The following is a 9704-nucleotide window of genomic DNA, read 5'->3' as shown; positions in this document are numbered from 1 at the left end:
TACCGGCTTCGTACCCAAGGGGTGCCAGAAACACACAAAAAGCCATTGGGTGTCTATTACCAGAAAGCTAACAAAATTTGCACAAGTAATAGCAAATAAAATTGCCAAGACAGGCAGTCCAGCTCAAAGTTATACATAATAGGTAGGAGCTACCGAATGTCATTTTGGGTGAGTTTGGACATTTACAAGCGAGTGTATATGAGAGACATTGTGCAACAGCCATCACAGTGAGGGCTGCTGTCAACACACAGACTCAAATCTAACAGCCATCACAGTGAGGGGCTGCTGCCAACATTCAGACTTACATCTACCAGCCATCAGCCATCACAGTGAGGGGCTGCTGTCACATAGACTCAAATCAAACAGCCATCACAGTGAGGGGCTGCTGCCAACACACAGACTCAATCAAACAGCCATCACGTAGGGGCTGCTGCCAACACACAGACTCAAATCTAACAGCCTCAGCCATCACAGTGAGGGGCTGCTGCCAACACACAGACTCAAATCAAACAGCCATCACGTGAGGGGCTGCTGCCACACACCAGACTCAAATCTAACAGCCATCAGCCATCACGTGAGGGGCTGCTGCCAACACACAGACTCAAATCAAACAGCCATCACGTGAGGGGCTGCTGTCAACATACAGACTCAAATCAAACAGCCATCACGTGAGGGGCTGCTGCCAACACACAGACTCAAATCTAACAGACATCACAGTGGAGGGCTGCTGCAAACACAGACTCAAATCAAACAGCCATCAGCCATCACAGTGAGGGGCTGCTGTCAACATACAGACTCAAATCTAACAGCCATCACGTGAGGGGCTGCTGCCAACACACAGACTCAAATCAAACAGCCATCACGTGAGGGGCTGCTGTCAACATACAGACTCAAATCAAACAGCCATCACGTGAGGGGCTGCTGCCAACACAGACTCAAATCTAACAGACATCACAGTGAGGGGCTGCTGCCAACACACAGACTCAAATCAAACAGCATCACGTGAGGGCTGCTGCAACACACAGACTCAAATCTAACAGACATCACAGTGAGGGGCTGCTGTCAACATACAGACTCAAATCAAACAGCCATCACGTGAGGGGCTGCTGTCAACATACAGACTCAAATCTCTATCCACTTTAAACAATGCAACTTAATATAATGTTTACATACCCACATTACTCATCTCATATGTATATACTGTACTCTATATCATCTACTGCATCTTGCCATCTTTATGTAATACATGTATCACTAGCCACTTTAAGTTTACAACTCTACATTACTCATCTCATTGGTATAGACTGTACTCTATACCATCTACTGCATCTTGCCATGCGTTCTGTACCATCACTCATCCATATATCTTTATGTACATATTCTTTATCCCTTTACACTTGTGTGTATAAGGTAGTAGTTGTGGAATTGTTAGGTTCGATTACTCGTTGGTTATTACTGCATTGTCGGAACTAGAAGCATTTCGCTACACTCGCATTAACATCTGCTAACCATGTGTATGTGACCAATAAATGTGATTTGAAATTAACAGTACTGTCTCTGGAGCAGCATGTGTACACGCTGTGTGTGTGGTGTGTGTGTGTGCACATGCTAGGGCAACAGGCCTGCCTGCTCTGAGAAGACGGGCCAAGAATGGAGAGGAGAAAAATGCAAAAAATCAAGATATTGGCATCTGAACAGAGAACTCCTCCAAAGGGCTTTGACTTCTCAAACACGGCAGACAGCCAACACACTAGGATACCCAGTCACCTTGTTAATTCAGACACTTAGATAACGAGCCAGTTAAACTTAGGGGTTGCATATACAGGTGTGTGTACCTGGCACCAGGGCTTGGGCAGCCTGCTGTGTTTCCTCTGGTAGCTGTGTAGAGCCTGGAGCCCAGGGACAGGTGTGGTGTGTGTATACAGGTGTGTGTGTATACAGGTGTGTGTGTGTGTGTGTGTGTATACAGGTGTGTGTGTGTGTGTAACAGGTGTGTGTGTGTGTGTATACAGGTGTGTGTGTGTGTATACAGGTGTGTGTGTGTGTATACAGTGTGTGACCTGACACCAGGGCTTGGGCAGCCTGCTGTGTTTCCTCTGGTAGCTGTGTAGAGCCTGGAAGCCCAGGTGAACCTGTCCTGGTCGTTCAAACTTAGCAAAGTCTGTCACCACAAACTCTGGCTCCGCCATTGATGCAGTCAGGGGTTTCTACAGAGAGGGGGGAGGAGAGGACGACAGGGATAAGAGCCAGAGGAAGAGCAGGTGGTCGCTTCTGGCCAGAAGTTGACAGGATAACTACTAGTGGAATAGCCATATGCATTCAGATGGGAAATTACAAGCGTCCCAGTAACTGAGGCTGTGTTGCCCAACTCTGATCGTTTATTTTTTTACACTAATTGGTCTTTTGACCAATCAGATCAACTCTTGCAAATAATAGGTCATAGAAATCTGAATTGGACTGCTTGTGTAAACGCAGACAAAATTTTCTAAATGAGAAACATCACATGTTCAAAATAAGTACCCGGTCATCACACCACAGGGACAATGTGGAGGTACTTACGAAGGCCACCTTTTGGGGCATCTTGACCTGAGAGACGATGCCTCCCCTGACGTAGTCCGAGAACCCTGTGGTGTCACAGATACTGAAGGTGTAGGGGCCTGGATGGAGAGAGGGACGGAGAGAGAGGGAGGGGAAGGAAAGATGAATGGAAGAGAATGTCTTTAGAAGATGCAGCCTGGTTCCCGGGACCACGACAGCAGCCTGGTTCCAGTAATGTTTGAGCAGTCATTGCCACGCTAGTACTAAGTCATGTTGATGGCGCTATTGCCACAACCCACAACGACACAAACTGAGGGGTATCCTACGAAGCAGGTTTGAGTAGTTTGCGAGGTAACTTTGGTCAACTGACTTCAACTCGGGTTAAACAGTCATACGAAAGTGGCTCACCTTTTAGCCAGGTAAAATTCAATGGCATCGAATGCTTCAGATTTAAATAGCTCTGGTGCAGACTAACTCACAGCTAACTCCCTAACTCCACTATCCTGAATGAAGGGCGGCCGCGTGTCGAGGACCAAACAAAGACGTCGCCGACGATAAGTAACCAAACAAAGACGTCGCCGACGATAAGTAACCAAACAAAGACGTCGCCGACGATAAGTAACCAATACCGGCTTCGTACACAAGGGGGTGCCAGAAAACACACAAAAAGCCCATTGGGTGTCTATTACCAGAAAGCTAACAAAATTTGCACAAGTAATAGCAAAAAAATTGCCAAGACAGGCAGTCCAGCTCAAAGTTATACATAAATAGGTAGGAGCTACCGAATGTCATTTTGGGTGAGTTTGGACATTTACAAGCGAGTGTATATGAGAGACATTGTGCAAACAGCCATCAAGTGAGGGGCTTGCGTCAACACACAGACTCAAATCTAACAGCCATCACAGTGAGGGGCTGCTGCCAACATTCAGACTTACATCTAACAGCATCAGCCATCACAGTGAGGGGCTGCTGTCACATAGACTCAAATCAAACAGCCATCACAGTGAGGGGCTGCTGCCAACACACAGACTCAAATCAAACAGCCATCACGTGAGGGGCTGCTGCCAACACACAGACTCAAATCTAACAGCCATCAGCCATCACAGTGAGGGCTGCTGCCAACACACAGACTCAATCAAACAGCCATCACGTGAGGGGCTGCTGCCACACACCAGACTCAAATCTAACAGCCATGCAGCCATCACGTGAGGGGCTGCTGCCAACACACAGACTCAAATCAAACAGCCATCACGTGAGGGGCTGCTGTCAACATACAGACTCAAATCAAACAGCCATCACGTGAGGGGCTGCTGCCAACACACAGACTCAAATTAACAGACATCACAGTGAGGGGCTGCTGCCAACACAGACTCAAATCAAACAGCATCACGCATCACAGTGAGGGGCTGCTGTCAACATACAGACTCAAATCTAACAGCCATCACGTGAGGGCTGCTGCCAACACACAGACTCAAATCAAACAGCCATCACGTGAGGGGCTGCTGTCAACATACAGACTCAATCAAACAGCCATCACGTGAGGGGCTGCTGCCAACCACGACTCAAATCTAACAGACATCACAGTGAGGGGCTGCTGCCAACACACAGACTCAAATCAAACAGCCATCACGTGAGGGGCTGCTGCAACACACAGACTCAAATCTAACAGACATCACAGTGAGGGGCTGCTGTCAACATACAGACTCAAATCAACACGCCATCACGTGAGGGGCTGCTGTCAACATACAGACTCAAATCTCTATCCACTTTAAACAATGCCATTAATATAATGTTTACATACCCTACATTACTCATCTCATATGTATATACTGTACTCTATATCATCTACTGCATCTTGCCATCTTTATGTATACATGTATCACTAGCCACTTTAAGTTTACATACTCTACATTACTCATCTCATTGGTATAGACTGTACTCTATACCATCTACTGCATCTTGCCATGCCGTTCTGTACCATCACTCATCCATATATCTTTATGTACATTTTCTTTATCCCTTTACACTTGTTGTGTATAAGTAGTAGTTGTGGAATTGTTAGGTTCGATACTCGTTGGTTATTACTGCATTGTCGGAACTAGAAGCATTTCGCTACACTCGCATTAACATCTGCTAACCATGTGTATGTGACCAATAAAGTGATTTGAAATTAACAGTACTGTCTCTGGAGCAGCATGTGTACACGCTGTGTGTGTGTGTGTGTGTGTGCACATGCTAGGCGCAACAGGCCTGCCTGCTCTGAGAAGACGGCCAAGAATGGAGAGGAGAAAAATGCAACGAAATCAAGATATTGGCATCTGAACAGAGAACTCCTCCAAAGGGCTTTGACTTCTCAAACACGGCAGACAGCCAACACACTAGGATACCCAGTCACCTGTTAATTCAGACACTTAGATAACGAGCCAGTTAAACTTAGGGTTGCATATACAGTGTGTGGTACCTGGCACCAGGGCTTGGGCAGCCTGCTGTGTTTCCTCTGGTAGCTGTGTAGAGCCTGGAAGCCCAGGGACAGGTGTGTGTGTGTATACAGGTGTGTGTGTATACAGGTGTGTGTGTGTGTGTGTGTGTATACAGGTGTGTGTTGTGTGTATACAGGTGTGGTGTGTGTGTGTATAGGTGTGTGTGTGTATAGGTGTGTGTGTGTGTGTATACAGGTGTGTGTACCTGACACCAGGGCTTGGGCAGCCTGCTGTGTTTCCTCTGGTGCTGTGTAGAGCCTGGAAGCCCAGGTGAAGCTGTCCTGGTCGTTCAAACTTAGCAAAGTCTGTCACCACAAACTCTGGCTCCGCCATTGATGCAGTCAGGGGTTTCTACAGAGAGGGGGGAGGAGGGACGACAGGGATAAGAGCCAGAGGAAGAGCAGGTGGTCGCTTCTGGCCAGAAGTTGACAGGATAACTATAGTGGAATAGCCATATGCATTCGATGGGAAATTACAAGCGTCCCAGTACTGAGGCTGTGTTGCCCAACTCTGATCGTTTATTTTTTTACACTTTTTGGTCTTTTGACCAATCAGATCAACTCTTGCAATAATAGGTCATAGAAATCTGAATTGGACTGCTTGTGTAAACGCAGACAAAATTTTCTAAATGAGAAACATCACATGTTCAAAATAAGTACCCGGTCATCACACCACAGGGACAATGTGGAGGTACTTCGAAGGCCACCTTTTGGGGCATCTTGACCTGAGAGACGATGCTCCCCTGACGTAGTCCGAGAACCTGTGGTGTCACAGATACTGAAGGTGTAGGGGCCTGGATGGAGAGAGGGACGGAGAGAGAGGGAGGGGAAGGAAAGATGAATGGAAGAGAATGTCTTTAGAAGATGCAGCCTGGTTCCGGGACCACGACAGCAGCCTGGTTCCAGTAATGTTTGAGCAGTCATTGCCACGCTAGTACTAAGTCATGTTGATGGCGCTATTGCCACAACCCACAACGACACAAACTGAGGGGTATCCTACGAAGCAGGTTTGAGTAGTTTGCGAGGTAACTTTGGTCAACTGACTTCAACTCGGGTTAAACAGTCATACGAAAGTGGCTCACCTTTTAGCCAGGTAAATTCAATGGCATCGAATGCTTCAGATTTAAATAGCTCTGGTGCAGACTAACTCACAGCTAACTCCCTAACTCCACTATCCTGATGAAGGGCGGCCGGTGTCGAGGACCAAACAAAGACGTCGCCGCGATAGTAACAAACAGACGTCGCCGACGATAAGTAACCAACAAAGACGTCGCCGACGATAAGTAACCAAACAAAGACGTCGCCGACGATAGTAACCAAACAAAGACGTCGCCGACGATAAGTAACAAACAAGCGTCGCGACGATAAGTAACAAACAAGACGTCGCCGAGATAAGTAACCAAACAAGACGTCGCCGACGTTAAGTAACCAAACAAAGACGTCGCGCCGTTAAGTAACCAAACAAAGACGTCGCCGACGTTAAGTAACCAAACAAAGACGTCGCCGACGATAAGTAACCAAACAAAGACGTCGCCGACGATAAGTAACCAAACAAAAGACGTCGCCGACGATAAGTAACCAACACAAGACGTCGCCGACGATAAGTAACAAACAAAAGACGTCGCCGACGATAAGTAACCAACAAAGACGTCGCCGACGATAAGTAACCAAACAAAGACGTCGCCGACGATAAGTAACCAAACAAAGACGTCGCCGACGTTAAGTAACCAAACAAAGACGTCGCCGACGTTAAGTAACCAAACAAGACGTCGCCGACGATAAGTACCCAACAAAGACGTCGCCGACGATAAGTACCAAACAAAGACGTCGCCGACGATAAGTAACCAAACAAAGACGTCGCCGACGATAAGTAACCAAACAAAGACGTCGCCGACGATAAGTAACCAAACAAAGACGTCGCCGACGATAAGTACCAAACAAAGACGTCGCCGACGATAGTAACAAACAAAGACGTCGCCGACGATAAGTAACCAAACAAGACGTCGCCGACGTTAAGTAACCAACAAAGACGTCGCCGCGTAGTAACAAACAAAGACGTCGCCGACGATAAGTAACCACAAAGACGTCGCCGACGATAAGTACCAAACTAAGACGTCGCCGACGTTAAGTAACCAAACAAAGACGTCGCCGACGATAAGTAACCAAACAAAGACGTCGCCGACGATAAGTAACCAAACAAAGACAGCACTGACGATAAGTAACCAAACAAAGACGTCGCTGACGATAAGTAACCAAAACAAGACGTCGCTGACGATAAGTAACCAAACAAAGACGTCGCTGACGAAAAGTAACCAAAAAGACGTCGCTGACGATAAGTAACCAAACAAAGACGGCGCTTGTAAAAAAAGACTTCCACCACACGCCTGCTGAATTTACAAGAACTGCTCTCATTTGGCACAAATGGAAATGTGGCCCTGACTCGCCCATGGATTGATGTCTCAGCGTCGTCTCAAAGAAGAATTTGGCGTTCGACTACCGACGAGCGCCATGCACGCGCAGTTACAAGTCTGACAGACTTACGGGAGGTGGACGAGCACTGTAGTAGCATGGATGAAGCCTGAGCTGGAATGTGAAAGCTAATGAAGCTAGCTAGCTTGCTTGGTAGCAGAACCTCAGATCTGCGACCAGGCTATGCCCGTAGTAAGTATTGAATATAGGGATGACTCACCCAGGGTCTTGATTTCTACTGGCTGACGCCGTTGAGCTCCGTCATGCCCTGCACCTGGTGAAGGTCACAAAGTCTCCGCTCTAAACCCGTGGCGAGCCTCGTCTAGACACGTCACCACGCCTGAAGCGTCCTACACACAGTGACACGAGAGATTGAGATGGCACAAACTGTCCCCTACAAAGACAGAGGAAACTACTCTGAAGCAGGTATGAGATCGGCACAACATAGAAATCTAGATGAGTGGTAATCAGATAGGAGTACACCACCAACCAGATATGATCCATCTAGTAGGATACCAACCTGGGTGATGACAACACTCAGGGTCTATCTAGTAGGATACCAACCTGGGCGATGACAACACTCAGGGTCTATCTAGTAGGATACCAACCTGGGCGATGACAACATCAGGGTCTATCTAGTAGGATACCAACCTGGGCGATGAAAACTCAGGGTCTATCTAGTAGGATACCAACCTGGGCGATGACAACACTCAGGGTCTATCTATAGAGATACCAACCTGGGCGATGACAGCACTCAGGGTCTATCTAGTAGGATACCAACCTGGGCGATGACAACATCAGGGTCTATCTAGTAGGATACCAACCTGGGCGATGACAGCACTCAGGGTCTATCTAGTAGGATACCAACCTGGGCGATGACAACACTCAGGGTCTATCTAGTAGATACCAACCTGGGCGATGACAGCACTCAGGGTCTATCTAGTAGGATACCAACCTGGGCGATGACAGCACTCAGGGTCTATCTAGTAGGATACCAACCTGGGCGATGACAACACTCAGGGTCTATCTAGTAGGATACCAACCTGGGCGATGACAGCACTCAGGTCTATTAGTAGGATACCAACCTGGGCGATGACAACACTCAGGGTCTATCTAGTAGGATACCAACCTGGGGCGATGACAACACTCAGGGTCTATCTAGTAGGATACCAACCTGGGCGATGACAACACTCAGGGTCTATCTAGTAGGATACCAACCTGGGCGATGACACACTCAGGGTCTATCTAGTAGGATACCAACCTGGGCGATGACAACACTCAGGGTCTATCTAGTAGGATACCAACCTGGGCGATGACACACTCAGGGTCTATCTAGTAGGATCCAACCTGGGCGATGACAACACTCAGGGTCTATCTAGTAGGATACCAACCTGGGCGATGACAACACTCAGGGTCTACTAGTAGGATACCAACCTGGGCGATGACAACACTCAGGGTCTATCTAGTAGGATACCAACCTGGGCGATGACAACACTCAGGGTCTATCTAGTAGGATACCAACCTGGGCGATGACAACACTCAGGGTCTATCTAGTAGGATACCACCTGGGCGATGACAACACTCAGGGTCTATCTAGTAGGATACCAACCTGGGCGATGACAACACTCAGGGTCTATCTAGTAGGATACCAACCTGGGCGATGACAACACTCAGGGTCTATCTAGTAGGATACCAACCTGGGCGATGACAACACTCAGGGTCTATCTAGTAGGATACCAACCTGGGCGATGACAACACTCAGGGTCTATCTAGTAGGATACCAACCTGGGCGATGACAACACTCAGGGTCTATCTAGTGGATACCAACCTGGGCGATGACAACACTAGGGTCTATTAGTAGAATACCAACTGGGCGATGACAACACTCAGGGTCTATCTAGTAGGATACCAACCTGGGCGATGACAACACTCAGGGTCTATCTAGTAGGATACCAACCTGGGCGATGACACACTCAGGTCTATCTAGTAGGATACCAACTGGGCGATGACAACACTCAGGGTCTATCTAGTAGGATACAACCTGGGTGATGACACACTCAGGGAGTAGGGTCTATGATTACCCAGGTGGTGGTGTTAGTTCTCAAAGATGATCTTATATTACATTTTATTACATACTCCATACTATATCTGGGTTTTAGGCTCTAGGGCGTAGGCTCTAGGGCGTGGCTCTAGGCGGTAGTAGGGTACTAACCTTAGT

At 47.7% G+C, this 9704-nt stretch overlaps 1 pseudogene; it reads right to left on the bottom strand.

Moving 5' to 3' along the window:
• The window catches only part of LOC112075064 (ubiquitin-like modifier-activating enzyme 1), a 35238-nt pseudogene that overhangs the window by 17395 nt on the left and 8139 nt on the right, over positions 1 to 9704 (bottom strand).

This window comes from Salvelinus sp. IW2-2015, unplaced genomic scaffold, assembly GCF_002910315.2.
Source record: "Salvelinus sp. IW2-2015 unplaced genomic scaffold, ASM291031v2 Un_scaffold2969, whole genome shotgun sequence".
Lineage (NCBI taxonomy): Eukaryota > Metazoa > Chordata > Actinopteri > Salmoniformes > Salmonidae > Salvelinus > Salvelinus sp. IW2-2015.
The sequence above is the reverse complement of the archived record's forward strand: the minus strand, read 5'-3'. Positions and strand labels throughout refer to the sequence as shown.